Genomic DNA, 18,587 nt, shown 5'->3' on the forward strand with positions numbered 1-18,587 from the left:
AGATTCAGCTTACAGTCCAAAAGTATGAAATACAAAATATATCAAGTGCTGGCATGCTCACTTCTCTCAGGGTGCTAACACTTTTCCCCCTGTTAAGGAAAACAAACATACAGTGAAATTTTGCCCAATGAAGTTCTAAGAAAATCATGCAGTATAACCAACAAGAACATTTAATTCAAGACTAATTCAAGAAAGAATAAGACAAATACTTGGAGCACAAGTTAAGAAGTAACAATCCAATTCAAGGATACAAGGGCTTCCAAAAGCCAAATCCATGTAGCTCGGACATCTCGCAGGTGGTTGACACTCTGTCAACGTTTATCAAACCAATAACCTAGAACACCGCTTTACTCCAATTCCTGTTCACTATTTCATCCCCTATACTGGGCCCGCACGCCACAATAAATAGTGGTGATAATGCTCGAGCATACCAATTAGTCGAGGAGATATCACTCTACTCGACAAAACAGTTGACCTAGGGTTCGTTATCTAATCGACCAGACCCTTGCCGGCTCGACTCGATTAACTAGCCAACAGGATTTTTGGAATTCCCAACATGCAGTTGTGTTGGTGGGAAAATAGCCCAACCAACCAATCAAATAGTCATAGAATAACAATTCACAATAAAGAGTCGATGAGACAACAGCCCAAACGACTAACAGGGCAAGTACAAGTAAGAAAGGGGTTGAGCAAGTTAAAGTACATGCTCACCCAAGTCAACTATCAAACAGTTCAATAACAGGCAATTTCGCAGGGTACATGCATGTCAAGCAAGTATGAAGTGCAATATGCACTTAGAACACTCACCGCATGGAGAAAAGTTAACTTTCCTTGGTGAAAGGATCTGCGGGTTCGCTTTCGAAACCTGTGATCAAATACATAGGATAAGTGAACTAAAGAAGCTCACCGTTTAAAACATTGGAATAAAGAAGTCAAACCTCCCCTCCAAGTGCAAGCTTTTAATCAAAAAGTATGACCTATTCTTGCTCAAACCATAAGGGAAAACTTTTGATGCTAAAGTCAAAAATACAAATTTAAACGAAAAAAATAAGGTTCTAAATGAGGCAAGGATATAGTAAGATGATATAATAATGTTTACTCTTGTCAAAATGTTCAACAAGCGACTCGGGAAGAAAAGTCACTCGTTCTTTAAACCACCTTAGTTTTAAGTGAAAAACCCACGTATAAGTAGTGATCTAGGGGTTAACAAAGCATAGTGGACTAAAAGCTACAAATTCACCATCCAAGTATCAGGTTATAGCTAGAATTCTTCTTCATAAGTCATACCATCCTATACTAAACCTTTAGCACCATCAAATAAAGATTTCATTCCATGCGCCATTTGAATAATGACTAAGGGCTAGTAGAGAAACTCAGTCTCGAACAATCAACAATCACTATTCAACTCAAAGGCATAAAGCTGTGAGAACACCCCAATTCTAATCATAAAACCAAGCTCAAAATGGGTTAACAACTCCAACTTAAAGTTGGAAATGGAAGCAAGAACAACTGTAGAAAATAGAATTTTCTCTAGTTTTGCGCGACACTGTTTGAAAAATCGTATCGCAACATTCTTAACTCAAAAATTTATGAACTTTATACCGTTGGAAAATAAACTCGAAGGACTACAATTCCTGTAAGATTTTGTCCACAAATCAGTTAAATTTCAGTTTCTAGTTGTTGTTTCATCAGGTAGAAAAACAGAGCAGGTGTGAAAATTTGGTCAATTTTGGAAAATCATAGATATTCATAGAAATTGAGAAAAATTCTAAAATTTTCATGGTAAAAAGCACTCTAAATCTAGTTTCAAATGCAACAAGTGGAACTCAATTTGGATTTTTCTACACTAAGATACGATAGTTTCCCTAAGTCTATGCAGTGACCACCGCGAAAGTTCAACAACTAACATATCTTGAAGCAAATTACCATTTCACCATTTAAAGCTCAAACTTTCTGCTCAAATCAGCCTCACATACATGAATCAACATCTAAGCAAGTAATTAAAACAATTTTCAACTATAACTCAAGCCATCTTTAGCAATATATATAGCAACCCTATCCTCCAAGCATCCAACGAAAAAAAAAATATCTCAAGACAAACTACACATCAATGCCAACCTCTCAACTCCACAAGGGGAATGATGTTAGGGTGAAGATCTTACTTGGAACAAGAGTTGATTAGCAAGATGCAAAGCTTTTTCTTCCTCCTCTTTTGCCCCAAGGAACCGGCCAACAAGCGAGGGAAATGAAGAGGAGATGAAGGAGAAATCTTGGTGATTATCTAAGGGTTTGATCAAAGAAAAAATGGTGGAAGAAATTGCAGCCAACTCTCTCTTTCTCTACCTCTCAAGGTTCGGCCAAGGGGAGTGGAAAAAGAAGAGAAAGAGTGATGAGAGAAAAGGAGAGTTTGTTTGGTTTTACAAGCAAATCAAAGTCAACTTTGAATAGTAAGAGAATAGGGTTCAACTCTCAAGTCTTGTCAATCTCCCTCAAAATTCAAATCTTACTACACTCTCATGGTTATGATCATGTTTTGCTAGTTGGTAGTACTAGTACGTCTCAGTAAAATTTATCGTAGCTATGCTAAAGCGTGGGCGTAAAAGATTTTTACTATTCCAACTAGTGATTAAATTATTAAGCAATTACTGATAAAAAAAGAAGAAAAATAAAAAAAATGGTTTAAAAAGAATAAGTTGAGAAAAGATAGGAAACTAAACATGTGAATAAACAGTTAAAGAAATAATTAAATGATTTAAACACTTGAATATATATATATAAATAAAATTTTCGAGTTCTCACATCCTCTCTCCCTTAAAAGAATTTCGCTCTCGAAATTCTTACCTGAATTTGTAAAGAACTTGGGGTACTTTTTCACATTTTCTCTTCTAATTCCCACGTATTTTTTTCAACTTCATGGTTTCTCCAAAACACTTTTACTAAGGGGATTTGCTTTTGCCTCAACTCTTTCACTTTTCTGTCCAGAAGCTGTACCGGTTGCTCCTCATAAGTCAGTGATTCATCTATTTCGATGTCCTCTAACTGAAGCACGTGAGCAAGGTAGGGATGATATTTCTTGAGTATAGAAACATGGAATACATTATGTATCCTAGATAAACTCGCTGGTAGCTCTAGACGATACATCACATTTCCCACTTGTTGGAGAATATCAAAAGGTCCTACGTATCTCGACTTAAGCTTCTTTCCTTTCCCCGACATGATACTTGCCTTAAGTGGCGTGACTCTAAGGAACATTTTGTCTCCAACCTTGAATTCCAAATCTTTTATTTGATTATCTGCGTAACTCTTTTGCCGGCTTTGAGCTACTTGAATTCTTTGACGTATTAACCTCACCTTCTCATACGCTTTTTCAATCCAAGGCATCATTGTAGGGTTCAAAATTTCTCATTCTCCTATTTCATCCCAATGAATTGGTGACCTACACTTCCTTCCATATAATGCCTCATATGGTGCCATCTAAATGGATGAATGGTATTGTTATAAGCAAACTCCACTAAAGTGAAGTATTGTTCCCAACTCCTTCCGAAATCCAAAACACACGTCCTCAACATGTCTTCAAGAGTTTGGATTGTTTTATCTATCTGTCCATCGGTCTAACGATGGTACGTAGTGCTAAAATTCAACTTAGTTCCCAAGCTCTCTTGCACCTTTTTCTAAAGTCGCGATACAAATCGAGGATCTCTATCAGATACTATACTCACTGGCCCTTCATGCAACCTTATAATCTTATCCATGTATAACTTAACTAACTTCTCCAAAGAATACTTTATGTTAATAGGCAAGAAGTAAGCTGATTTAGTTAATCGGTCAACTATTACCCAAATAGCATCATGTCCCTTTTGAGTCCTTGGTAACCCTGACACAAAGTCCATTATAATGTATTCCCACTTCCACTCGGATACCTCTAAGGGTTGTAATAATCCTGATAGTTTCTGATGCTCAGCCTTAACTTGCTAACAAATCAGGCAGGTCTGTACAAATTGGACAATCTCCCTTTTCATATTATCCCATCAATAGAGCAACTTTAAGTTTTGGTACATCTTATTACTCCGGATGCACCGTGTATCTAGAACTGTGGGATTCTTCTAAAATCTCCTTTTTCAAACCTTCATCCTTTGGCACAACTATCCGATTTCGAAACCTAAAGACCCCCTCAGGTTCTAAATTAAAGTCCGATACTTCCCCCTTTTGCACCATTTCTATCCAATTCTGTACCATAGGGTCTTTCTTTTGTACCTCTTTGAGACGGTCCAACAAAGTAGATTTCACTTGGATATTTCCACAAATCACCTTCTGTCGTTCTACACGTAGATTCCACTTGCTTACTTTTTCTATCATGTGCCATTCCTTAACCATCAATTTTGCTATTTGAACTTTACGAGTTAAGACATCAGTTACTACATTAGCCTTTTCGGGGTGATAGTTAATTGTACAATCATAATCTTTTAAGAATTCCATCCATCGGCGTTGCCTTAGATTCAATTCCTTTTGAGAAAACAGGTACTTAAGACTCTTGTGGTCTGTATACACCTCAAATGTCATTCCATACAAGTAATGTCTCCATTTTTTCAAAGCAAAAATCACTGCCGCTAGTTCTAGGTCATAGGTCAGGTAATTCTGCTCATGAGATTTCAACTTTCTAGAAGCATAAGCAATTACATTTTCATTCTGCATCAAGACACATCCTAAACATTCTTTTGAAGCATCTGTATAAACTGTGAATCCGTCCTTCCCACTAGATAAGGTTAAAACAAGTGCTCTAGTCAACTGTCCTTTTAACTCTCTGAAGCTATTTTCACACTTAGCATTCCACATGAACTTATTATGCTTTTTAGTCAACTCAGTCATCGGTCCAGTAATCTTGGAGAAATCTTTGATGAACCGGTCATAATACCCCTCTAAATCCAAGAAACTATGAATCTCAGTAGGATTTTCCGATGTTTCCACTTGGTAAAAGTTTCTACCTTAGTTGGGTCCATCGTGATTCCGTCCTTAGAGATGATTTGCGCTAGAAAAGATATTTCCTCCAACCAAAAGTCACATTTACTGAATTTAGCATACAATTGGTGCTCCCTCAGAGTTTGTAGCACTACCCTCAAATGGTGCTCATGATCTTCTTGCGTTTTTGAATAGACTAAAATATCATCGATAAATATCACCATAAACTGATACACGTAGGGATTAAAAATTTGATGCATAAGTCCATAAAAGGTGCAGGGGCATTAGTTAACCCAAAAGGCATCATCACAAATTCAAAATATCTATACCTAGAATTAAAAGCAGTCTTTAGTATATCCTCTTTCTTAATCGTCAACTGGTAATACCCTTGTCTAAAATCCAGTTTAGAAAACACCACAGGCCCTTCTAACTGATCAAATAATTCATTAATGTGAGGTAAAAAATATTTATTCTTAATAATGGCATTGTTCAAGCCCCAGTAGTCTATGCACGTTCTCAAATTTTCATCTTTTTTTTTAACAAACAATATCGGTGCTCCCCACGGAGAATCACTTTCTTTTATAAACTCTCGCTCTAATAGATCTTGTAGTTGTAACTTCAATTCTTTCAACTCAATAGAAACCATCCGATATAGAGTATTAGATATAGGTTCTGCCCCAGGAATTAGATCAATCTTAAACTCTATTTCCCTTTCTTGTGGTAAGGATGCTAGCTCATTAGGAAAGACGTCAGAGAATTCTTTCACTACCGATACGTCCTCCAACTTCAATTGATCTTTTAGAGTACTAATTAAAAATGCTAGGTACCCTTGTGCTCCTTTACTTAATAATTTTCTAACCCAAATTCCCAAAATAAGAGTAGATGAAACTACCCTATGCTTCACATTCAATTTTAGGGTTGCTTCTCCAAGAATATGAAACTCCACCACTTTCATCTTACAATCTAATTGAGCGTGGTATCGAGCTAACCAATCCATTCCCAGGATAACGTCATACCCCTTAATGGTTAAACTCATCAAATCTGCCAATAGTTTTTGCTTTCCAACCCATATCTCACAATTTTTATACATCAAGTTGGCAATTAAATATTGGTCCCCAGTAGGTGTCTCGATCTCTAGATCATAGGGCAACTTAATAGGCTTCACATCCAAACCACACATAAAATTAAAGTTTGCAAAAGAATGGGTGGCATCCGGATCGATTAAAATCTTAGCTAGGCGATGGTAAATAGGAATCGTACCTTCTATCACCTCAGAAGGGTCAGGGACTTATTGCTGGTCTAGAGTAAATACCCTAACTGGCATTTTAGATCAACTTCCTCCTGCACTTGTTTGCCTAGAAATTGGTTTATCCGACTTTTGAATTCCACTATCTGGACGGGTCCTCTCGGGGCAGTTAGCCACCTGATGTTTAGCACTTCTGTAGCGTAAACACTTCCCCGCCTTTTTCCAGCAATTATCTACCCCATGTCTTGGTTTCCCGCAATATCTACAAGTTCCGCGAGGAGTTTGTAATTGGCCTCCTTGTGAGGCAGTCCTTGGGTGCCTTTGTCCACCTTGTGCTCCCTTCGATGGAGCTCCCTTCTGTGGCCCTGGTATCTTAATTCCACCGACTCCTCTTCCCATCTTTGGCGGTGGTGTAGCTTTATTAACCTGCCCTGAGATGCCATTCGGCATAGCCTGGAAGGCTTTCACTTGAAGCCTGACGCTCTCAACCCTCTGAGCTTTTTCTAAAACATCGATAAAAGTGTCAATTTGAGCTGCTGCTAACGCCTCCTGGATCTCTACATTCAATCCCTGAACAAATCGTCTTACCTTCTTTCTCTCAGTCATCACCAATTCAGGGGAAAACTTAGATAGTTTAGTGAACTGGGTCTCATATTCAACTACGCTCATGGTGCCTTGTCGCAACTTAATAAAATCATCCTCCCATTTCTCTTGAATCAAAGGGGAAAGGTATTTGTTATTGAACTCCCTCACAAAGTTTGCCCAAATCCACTGGGTTTGGTCTTATTCCCACTTAGCTCTCACTATGTTCCACTATGCTCGAACTACCCCCTCGAGTTGGAAAATGACAAAAGTGACATGCCTATCCCCCGTGTAGTTTAAAGCGGCAAATATATCTACCATTTTTTTCAACCAACATTCAGCTATCTCAGGGTTAGGTCCTCCTAGAAATTTGGGTGGAGAAACCTCTCTAGGGTTCTATCCGTCTCTCTTTCTAATTCTCCAGGCTGGTTTACTAGCTCAGGACCCTGCCTATTCGCCAAATGTTTCAAGATGTCTGTCATGCGATTAATGGCCGTAGCCACCTGATCCCCAACTTCAAGCTTAGGTTCCCGATTTTGGTCCACCGCCAATCCTTGATCACCCCCAAGCCTTGGGGTTGCCAACGCTCTCGACCACGTCCTCTACCGTCCATGTCTTATCACAAGTCTAAAGGTGTGGGACAATAAATTAAATATACGTCTAAACCATAAAATCAGTTAAAAGCAAAGTAAACTTTCATATATTATAAAAGCTTATAATAATTACACCAAGTTAGGATAAGTTTATCAAATCATTTCAAAAGAAGGGGGAACAAACAAGATCATAGCAAAACGTGCTAAGTCGCAGATGTACAAAACAACAAAAGAACGTCATCCCCTATACAAAAGATTACAACCTCTAAAAGTGCAAGCCTAGACTAGGATATAACACAACCCCTATCTCCTGAGTGAAACCAGATCCATCCCCACTCGTACAGTCCCCACTGCTTGGATCCCCCTCAGGGCTATTAGCGTTAATCACTCCCTCGACCAAGGCCCCACACTGTGCTAGAATGCCATTGGTCCGATCTCGAACCTCTGCTACAACCCGAGTAAGTCGAGCGTTCACTTCCTGTAACTGTTCATGGAGGGCATTGGTCCTCTCTTGCTCCATTAAAATATCTTTCTCCAACTCTCGGATTCTAGCAGCCTGCCCATTCTTGATGGTCGTCAACCTCTGGTAGTCAATTCGGGCCCTACGGTTGGAAACTAGCCAACCTCCTCCTCTTGTTTTCCATCACTAAGACCACTCGGTCCGGGTAGGAGTAAGTCCTCCAACAGTCACAGGTCCTAATGCGTCGCCCAGGCGCCTATCGACGAACAGGGTCTCCCGGCCTCTCCTGGTACCTAAGGACACGCAGACGTCTAGCAGGAACTCCATTCCCATTGTTCTCACCGTCCATGACCTACATGATATCCAAGGGAAAGGACATAGACTTACTTATCAATTCTTAAACTTTAATACTTAGAAAATCAATACTTAAAAGAATTCATTCACTTAATATACTATTCCGTCACTCTTAACCTTTCACATCTATTAACCCTTATATAACCTTAGGACATTTCGAACCTAGAGCTCTGATACCAACTGCGACAACCCCGCTTTCCCCTAAGGTGAACCAGAAGGGTCGGCGGCCGCCTGCCCAACTCTCACTAGGGCTCACTAACACCTCAAAACAAGAAGTACGAGTAAATCGTTAATATCACCCATAAATACTAACTATTACAAGTTGAAGCGTTCATCTCCAAAATGCCTTAATACATAATTCAAGGTTCAGCTTACAGTCCGAAAGTATGAAATACAAAATATACCAAGTGCTGGCATGCTCACTTCTCTCAGGGTGCTAACACTTTTCCCCCTGTTAAGGAAAACAAACATACAGTGAGCTTTCATCCAATGAGATTTTAAGAAAATCATGCAGTCTAACCAACAAGAACATTTAATTCAAGACTAAATCAAGAAAGAATAAGACAAATACTTGGAGCGTAAGTTAAGAAGTAACAATCCAATTCAAAAATACAAGGGTTTGCAAAAGCCAAATCCATGTAGCTCAGACATCTCCCAGGTGGTTGACACTCCATCAACGTTTATCAAACCAATAACCCAGAATACCGCTTTACTCCAATTCCTATTCACCATTTCACCCCCTATACCGGGCCCGCACACCACAATAAACAATAGTGGTAATACTCGAGCATACCAATTAGTCGAAGAGATATCACTCCACTCGACAAAATAGTAGACCCAGGGCTCGTTATCTAATCGACCAGGCTCTTGCCGACTCGACTCGATTAACTAGCCAACAGGGTTTTTGGAATTCCCAACATGCAGTTTTGTTGGTGGGATAACAGCCTAACCAATCAATCAAATAGTCATAGAATAACAGTTCACAATAAAGAGTCGATAGGACAACAGTCCAAACGACTAATAGGACAAATACAAGCAAGAAAGGGGTTGAGCAAATTAAAGTACATGCTCACCTAAGTCAAATATCAAACAGTTCAATAACAGGCAATTTTACAGGGCACATGCATGTCAAGCAAGTATGAAGTGCAACAGGCACTTAGAACATTCACTGCGTGGAGAAAAGTTAACTTTTCTCGGTGAAAAGGTCCGCGGGTTCGCTTTTGAAACCTATGATCAAATACATAGGATAAGTAAACTAAAGAAGTTCACCATTTAAAACATTTGAATAAAGTAGTCGAACCCCCCTCCCCAAGTGCAAGCTTTTAGTCAGAAAGTATCACCTATTCTTGCTCAAACCATAAGGGAAACCTTTTGACACTAAAGTCAAAAATACAAATTTAAATGGAAAAAAAATAAGGTTCTAAATGAGGCAAGGATATAGTAAGATCATATAATAACGTTTACTCTTGTCAAAACATTCAATAAGCGACTTGGGAAGAAAAGTCACTCGTTCTTTAAAACACCATAGTTTTAAGTGAAAACCCACGTATAAGTAGTGATTTAGGGGTTAACAAGGCATAGTGGTCTAAAAATTATAAATTCACCATCCAAGTACCAAGTTATAGATAGAATTCTTCTTCATAAGTCCTACCATCCTATACTAAACCTTTAGCACCATCAAATAAGGATTTCATGCCATGAGCTATTCGTCCTACTATCCTATACTAAACCTTTAGCACCATCAAATAAGGATTTCATGCCATGAGCTATTCGAATAATGACTAAGGACGAGTAAGGAAACTCGGCCTCAAACAATCAATAATTACTATTCAACTCAAAGGCATAAAGCTGTGACAAAATCCCAATTCCAATCATAAAACCAAGCTCAAAATAGTTTAACAACTTCAACTTAAAGTTGGAAATGGAAGCAAGAATGTGACGCCCCGAAAAAAAATGAGTTTGAGAACCCGGAAATTTTCTAATTTTCTAGGGTTTATTTTTTTTAAACGCACGCCTTTTCTACATTTTCTTTATTAGAAAAATTCCCCAGATAAAGTTTATGAGCAAAAATAGTTTTAAAATGATTTTCTAGTATCGGTTAGTTTTTGAGAAATTAAGGATATATATATCGGACGTGGGACCCACTAGTGCGAAAGTTCGGAAAAATTCGGCCAATAAGGTTAAGTTTCGGATACTGGTTGAAATTTATCGGGTGTTAAGAGATAAGTAGAGGAGGTGAAGTGATTGATGTGAGAGGAAACAAAAGGATAGAAATGCATTTAATGAAGTGACACGTGTCACTTTGTGAGTGGTTGAAGCCTAAGACAACTATTCACCTTTTTGACCTTTCTTACCCTTGGATTAAATATCTCAAAAATTGACTAAAAATTCACTCTTTCTTTCTCCATGTTGGCCGGCCACCTTAAGCTCAAGAAGAAAGAAAACTTCTCCAATTTTAAGCTTCCAACTAGCTCAAATCATCCAAACCAATTGCTTACAATTGATTTCTACTCCATAAAATCCCTCCATTTGGTGCTAGTAAGTGATTTTGTGGAAGTGTTCAAGGAAGCTAAGGTGTTCTACAACTCCTCTTCTCTTGTTTACTAGGTGAGTGGTGATTGAACTTCCTCCTACACTTAATGAAGCTTAAGTTGTGCTTAGGGGTAGCTAAAGTGCTGAAATTTGTGGTTTATTTCTTGGTTTGAGATGAATTGGTGAAGTTTTTAATTTATTGATGATTTTGCTGGTTTAATGTGATCATGATGTCGTGGTTATCTATGATGGTTGGTAATGAAGGGTAATGACTCTAGTAGGTGTATATGATAGATAATTGCAACCAATTTTGGATTTGGAAGGAAATGTGAAAAGTTAGGGTTTCATATCCCCTTTTCTGTCCGGTTTTGTATCATATGGTTAGAGGCCGAATTGGCCTTTGCTTAAAACATGAAAGTTGTAGGTATTGATGTACTTGAGGTTCCTGTAAAATTTCAGGTAATTTGGAGTAGTGTAGAGTGAGAAATGTTGAATTTACTATTGCTCTTGTCGAATTAAAATGTCGAATTAATCTCCTTGTTATTAATTGAACAAAATCATACCTAAATATCTCCTTAAGCCAACCGAAGTTGTGGACCAAAATAAGAGAGAGAAAAGAAAATTTTAAAAGCTAATCTCATCGCGACAAGTGGCAACCATTCCATGGTTGTTTGACCAACTTAATTCCTACCTTCTTATCTTTCTTCTTAGATGATTTTTCTTCATTTCTTGCTGGTCTTGGTCGTGGCTTTGGAGGGAAAAAACAAGAGAAAGAGAACTTCAATCCATCTTGGGTTTTGCTTTATTGAGTGCAAACAAGAAAAACTAAACCGATTAATCACTAGTTTGGAAGCTTGGGAAGCCTAAGAAACCAAAAATTTCAAGGAAAAGTGGAGGATCACTCTTGCAAGCTCTTGTCTTGAGGTATAATGGCTGATCACCCTTTCTTTCTCCATTACTCTTGATTAAGTTGGGTATTATGTTTAGAATTGTGCTTGTGATGCCTATTTCAAGTGATTTTGATGATTGGAGTGATGAATTTTAAGTTAGGGTTTTGAGTGATTTACTTATAATTCTTGTGGGTTAGGTATTGTATGATGTATATATCTGGTATATAATCTTATAAAGGTGATAGTAGTGGTAGTTTCAAGGTAAAAATGTGAATTATAGCTTGAAATAACAAAAATTCCAGATTTCTGGAAAATTTAGCTTCAGTACTGTCCGATTCTATTTCTCTATGTTAGAGGCTGAATTAGGCTTGGAACAAAACATGAAAGTTGTAGGGAATGATAATTTATAGTTGCCTACCAAATTTCAGCTCAATCGGAGCAACGTAACCTATGAAAAGACCAAATTACCCTCACTGCCCTAGGATACATCCAGTGATCAGTTTTAGACAGTTCATCCAATTGACCGTGTGTATTCACTATGATCCGTGCTGATTTAGACAGTTCAGTTTTAGACAATTCTCAAATTGAGTTTTATCGCAGATTTGGACTCCAAACCCGGAGTACCACCTGAAAGTGACCAGTAAAGGCACTATACCTTTTGGTGAGTGCTTTCAAATACCGAATTGAACTTGATACTTGTGTTTGATACGTAACCAATGTGATTACATGTTGTATACGTGAATTGTTAGGGCGAGAGTGTACTTTATCGCACTTGCCCTTACGTGATATATACTTGTTTATTGTTGCAATTGACTTGACATACTTGTTTATGAGGTGTGCACTTCCTGGAATTCCAGAAACCCTGCGGCAAGTTACTCGAGTCGAGCCGGCAATGGGCTTGGTCGATTGGGTAACGAACCCTGGGTCCCTTGTTTGTCGAGTGGAGTGATATCTTCTCGACTAATCGGTATACTCGAGTATTACCACCCGTGTTTATTGAGGATTTTGGGCCCAGCAGGGGGTTTGAATGGTGGACGGAGAGTAGTGTAAGTGGTGTCCTACTGGATTGGTTACTTACTTGAAAGTTGACGGAGTGTCAACTATTACGTGATCAAGCTCCTGGTGATGCAATGGGAATTTAGCTCCTGAGAGCCCTCCGTATCCTTATACTTTGGAATGATTATTGCTTATTGGATTATTCTTTATTCTGAAAAACTTTTACACTCGCTCATTTTGGGATTGCTACTTGACGTGTTATTGTTCACTTTTATGAACTGTTCATGCTCGTTACTTTGCTATATCGAAAACTTGTACTTATAAATAATGGTCAATTTGCTATTTGGAACCTCACTGGGCTTTTAGCTCAATCCACGCCATTTGTTTTCCTTACAGGGGTACGAGCGAGGCGTGAGACATGTAAAGACTAGCGTAGCCTAGTTGTTTTTGACTTTTGACTTGTACTCGCGCTATCCCTTGATTAGGATGATTGTACTTGGATTGTATACACTTTGAATCAGTTTGGATATATAGAGGCTTTGTATTTTGAATATGCATCGATGTAAATTGTAAGTGTGAATTGCGATGTTATTTATTGTCGACGATTGTATGCACGTGATACGAGTGAGTGAGTCCTGGCGAGAGTTGGGCAGGCGGTCCGCTAAACCCTAGGGTACGCCCAGGGGAAGGTGGGGCCGTCACAGATGGTATCAGAGCTCCTATTGAGCTCGTGCCGGGAGAGGGTTCTCGGACTGTAGGAATTGCCTTGTTAAGTGTGAAATCAATGTCTATTGTTGGGGACCTTAGATATGTATGTTGGGTGGGAATCTCAAAAGTGGTTGATTTCCTCTTGAGCATAGCTAACTCGAGTGGGGAATGATCATATTTTGGATTCTTGTACCCGAGTACCAAAGAGTGATACCTTTATGATAAATCGATATCTCGAGTACTATTACGATAAGGTTGGATGGCGAAAGCCAAGGCACGGGGAATGCAAATAATTTGGACTTGGGATATATTGAAGATATTAGTGAGAATTGGAACCCTTAGCATGCAAGTGTACGTATTTGGTTGTACTTCTTCAAGTTTTGATTAAGTGTAGTGCCTGACCAATACCTAGAGTTAATGTCCCGTAGGATGTGTGAATTGCTATGATATATATATAAAGAAAGTATGTTATTTTCAATGTGTTTTGAAAATACTTTTATTGACCCTTATAGCTATTTTATTTTGCTTATACTTATTTACGAATAAATGAATGAATTTCGAGGACGAAATTCTTTTAAGGAGGGGAGATTGTGATACCCCGACTTTTAGGATATTACGGTTTCTATATTTTATTTTTTGTTTTAAGATATTGTTTTGTTATAAAGATTAGAAACCCTAAATTCTAATCAAAAGGAAAAAAAAAACCCTAGTTTACTTGTGACTACCCGGTTATCCAAAATCCCTTATATTTTAATCGAACCAATAATTGTTGTAAGTGCCCGGTGCAACCCAATGAGTACAAACAATTTCACAATGATGCACAAAGATATATCAAATTTAAGCACAATAAAGAAAACTTAATGAAAGAGAAAAGATAAGAAATGCAAACCAAATATCAATCCAATAGCCTCTTCAATAGATGGCGATGCTAACCAAGATGTACAAGTGAAGGCTCACTTCTTCCTCACCCCAAACACACTTTGGTTGAGCCAAGGAGTTTTACAACTATTCTAGTTAACCCTCAACAACCTACACTTGAAAGATCACTCACCCAAATAAGAACTATTTTATACAAATGAGGCAACCTTCACCAAGGTTTTACCACTCCAAGTGATAGGTTCACCTTCACCAAGGTTTTACTCCTCCTAGAGAGTAACCTTCACTTCAGCAACCTCACAACCCAACTTTCCCAACCCCTTATACAACCAACAAAGAATCTTTCTATTCAAAAATCTCACTTGTAAGCTTGTATTTTGTGTTGGCAAAAGTCCCTTGTCTTCTTGTGCTTTGGGGTATTTATAGAAGGTGAGAAATGGCTTCAAAAGGCTCTCTAACGGTCAAATATTAAATGCTGTCAAAACTGGCCGTTGGCCTGTCGGACGTCCGAACCACCTGTCGAACGTCCGAACCCTGCGTCCAAACCACCTGTCGGACGTCCGAACCCTGCGTCCGAACGTTGACAGAGAGTCATCAAATCTTTGCGAAATTTCTCGGACGTCCGATGCGATCGATGTGCGTCTGAGGCGTGCGTCCGATCCTTCCGGACGTCCGATGCTTCCTCACGAGCGTCCGACAGAGTTTCCTTCTTGATGTTCTTCATCCTTTCGGACGTCCGATAGCGTCCGACATGAGTGCCCTGTTTTTGCTTCTTCTTTTATGCCACAAGAATCTGTTCTAACAAATTACTCACATAAAAACATTAACCCAAATCTACATATTGGTTTGTTAATCATCAAAACCAAGGATTGATCGACCAAGGTCAACAATCTCCCCCTTTTTGATGATGACAAACAAAATGAAGATTTCTTTTATCAAATAAGTTCAAATAAAGCTCCCCCTTAGAAAGTGCCAACATACAAAGAAATTTCAATAAATCCTACTCCCCCTTTTGGCATCAATCAAAAACAAACTCCCCCTTTATTTTTCAAATCAAGACCATATTGAATATCAAAATTTTCAAAAGTACTTACAACCATTTAGCACTTCTTGGATCAAATCTTCATGATGTACCTAAATATGAGAAATTTCATTTGGTACCCTTTCTTTATAGGGTCCTTGGGAGTTAATACAACATGATCTAGCAATCCACATGGATTTCATACCTTTTCTCATATTTTTCTTTACATAGCAATCAATTTTGCATATGTCCAAATTTGCAACAAAAGTGACACATGATAGAAGTATTTTGCACATAGGTGGATTTAATGCAACTAATTTTCTTACTTCTTATCATAGCAAACTTATTTGTGCCTTGAAAAGATTTGCTTTCTTTTGTTTGAGAAAACTTTTGTTTTTCATTTTGGAGAAATTCGTTCAAGTCATTAATTCTTTTCTTTAACAAATTCTGTTCCTCCAACATTTTTTCATAAAACTTTGTTTTCTCTTCCAACTTCCTTTTCAAAACATTTTTTTTGATTTTTTAAATCATCATTTTCCATTCTCAAACATTTGTTTTCTTGAAAAAGTTTGGAGTTTTCTTCCAACAAATCATTTATTTTTGTTTTCAAATCTTTATTTTTAGCATAAGATTTTCTCAAACTTTTATGCATTTTAATCATAAGAATTTTCATATCATCATCTTCATTATCTTCATCACAAGAAGAGTGATAAGAACTTACCTCATCTTCTCCAACGGCCATTAGTGCCATTTGGGCCAACTCTTCTTTTTCTCTTTTAGAATTGCATTCATCCCATGTAATTTTGCAATCTCCTCTTGAACATCTCTTGTTGAAGATCTTCTTGAAACTTTTTATGTGAGGAGTTATATCATTGTCCACTTCCATGATTTCATTACCCATGAAGGATGGGTTATCCCCCACTTGAGATGCTTTAAAAGCTATGCCTCTCTTATACATTCTTGCATTTTCTTCCTCTTGCACTTTGAATTTCAGCTTTAATTCATAAGAGATTAGGGTATCCACAAGAGATTCAATGGACATAGAATTTAAATCCTTTGCCTCTTCTATAGCATTTATTTTGTTTTCCCATTCTTTTGGCAAGGCATTCAAAATCTTTCTATTTTTCTCACCCAAAGAATATTCTCTTCCAAGCAATTTAAGATCTTGAATAATGTCACAAAATCTACTACACATCTTATCAACATTTTCAAGAAGATGCATTTTGAAAAATTCATATTGAGAAACAAGCAAAGATTTCTTTTGTTCTTTAATATCTTGGTTACCTTCATGAAATACACACAATTTATCCCAAATATCTTTAGCTGATTTACAACCTTTAATCCTACTAGATTCATTTACATCTAATGCATTGTACAATATACACATGGCCTTGGCATTCAAAGAAAGGTATCTCTTGTCTTTTTCATTCAATTCTTGTCTAGTCTTTAATCTACTCAAATTAGTGATAGAGTCAATTATTCTGGCTTCATAAGGACCATCTTCTACCACATACCATAATTCAATATAAACGGATTGTAAGAAAATCATCATTCTTTGTTTCCACATGCTAAAATAAGAACCATTAAACATAGGTGGTCTGTCAATAGATTGCCCTTCTAAAAAAGAAACTTTTATGGTTGTCATGATCTTTACTCTAAGCGGTTAAGCTTGATCAAAAGAGACCAAGCTCTGATACCAATTGTAAGTGCCCGGTGCAACCCAATGAGTACAAACAATTTCACAATGATGCACAAAGATATATCAAATTTAAGCACAATAAAGAAAACTTAATGAAAGAGAAAAGATAAGAAATGCAAACCAAATATCAATCCAATAGCCTCTTCAATAGATGGCGATGCTAACCAAGATGTACAAGTGAAGGCTCACTCCTTCCTCACCCCAAACACACTTTGGTTGAGCCAAGGAGTTTTACAACTATTCTAGTTAACTCTCAACAACCTACACTTGAAAGATCACTCACCCAAATAAGAACTATTTTATACAAATGAGGCAACCTTCACCAAGGTTTTACCACTCCAAGTGATAGGTTCACCTTCACCAAGGTTTTACTCCTCCTAGAGAGTAACCTTCACTTCAGCAACCTCACAACCCAACTTTCCCAACCCCTTATACAACCAACAAAGAATCTTTCTATTCAAAAATCTCACTTGTAAGCTTGTATTTTGTGTTGGCAAAAGTCCCTTGTCTTCTTGTGCTTTGGGGTATTTATAGAAGGTGAGAAATGGCTTCAAAAGGCTCTCTAACGGTTAAATATTAAATGCTGTCAAAACTAGCCGTTGGCCTGTCGGACGTCCGAACCACCTGTCGAACGTCCGAACCCTGCGTCCAAACCACCTGTCGGACGTCCGAACCCTGCGTCCGAACGTTGACAGAGAGTCATCAAATCTTTGCGAAATTTCTCGGACGTCCGATGCGATCGATGTGCGTCCGAGGCGTGCATCCGATCCTTCCGGACGTCCGATGCTTCCTCACGAGCGTCCGACAGAGTTTCCTTCTTGATGTTCTTCATCCTTTCGGACGTCCGATAGCGTCCGACATGAGTGCCCTGTTTTTGCTTCTTCTTTTATGCCACAAGAATCTGTTCTAACAAATTACTCACATAAAAATATTAACCCAAATCTACATATTGGTTTGTTAATCATCAAAACCAAGGATTGATCGACCAAGGTCAACAATTGTAACCAATGGAATTGTAAAATCCCTCATATTTTTCTTAAAATTCCTTTTATTTAGCATTTATTCCTTTCTAATAGCTTTACTACTCATTCACACCCTCAGTAATTACAATCCACCATAGAATTAAGGGTTTTCCCTTTATGTTCTTCGTTCGGGTAAATTAGGGCTTTTTGCGTATTTTGACCGTGTGCTCATTCGGTGAGATGTGTGCACTAAATTTGGTGATTAAGAGCGAGTTTTAGATGATATTAAATATTTGATTAGAAGTAATAACTATAAGATAGTGAATTATAAGTGAAAACCCTAGTACGTGCGAAATAAGGAAAATCGGGTTGAACCAAAGTGTACCGTTCGTTACCGATTGAGTGCACCACTTGACCACTACTTTATTACCTTAATCTCCTTGTTATTAATTGAACAAAATCATACCTAAATATCTCCTTAAGCCAACCGAAGTTGTGGACCAAAATAAGAGAGAGAAAAGAAAATTTTAAAAGCTAATCTCATCGCGACAAGTGGCAACCATTCCATGGTTGTTTGACCAACTTAATTCCTACCTTCTTATCTTTCTTCTTAGATGATTTTTCTTCATTTCTTGCTGGTCTTGGTCGTGGCTTAGGAGGGAAAAAACAAGAGAAAGAGAACTTCAATCCATCTTGGGTTTTGCTTGATTGA

Source organism: Coffea eugenioides, chromosome 10 (assembly GCF_003713205.1).
Source record: "Coffea eugenioides isolate CCC68of chromosome 10, Ceug_1.0, whole genome shotgun sequence".
NCBI classification, from domain to species: domain Eukaryota; kingdom Viridiplantae; phylum Streptophyta; class Magnoliopsida; order Gentianales; family Rubiaceae; genus Coffea; species Coffea eugenioides.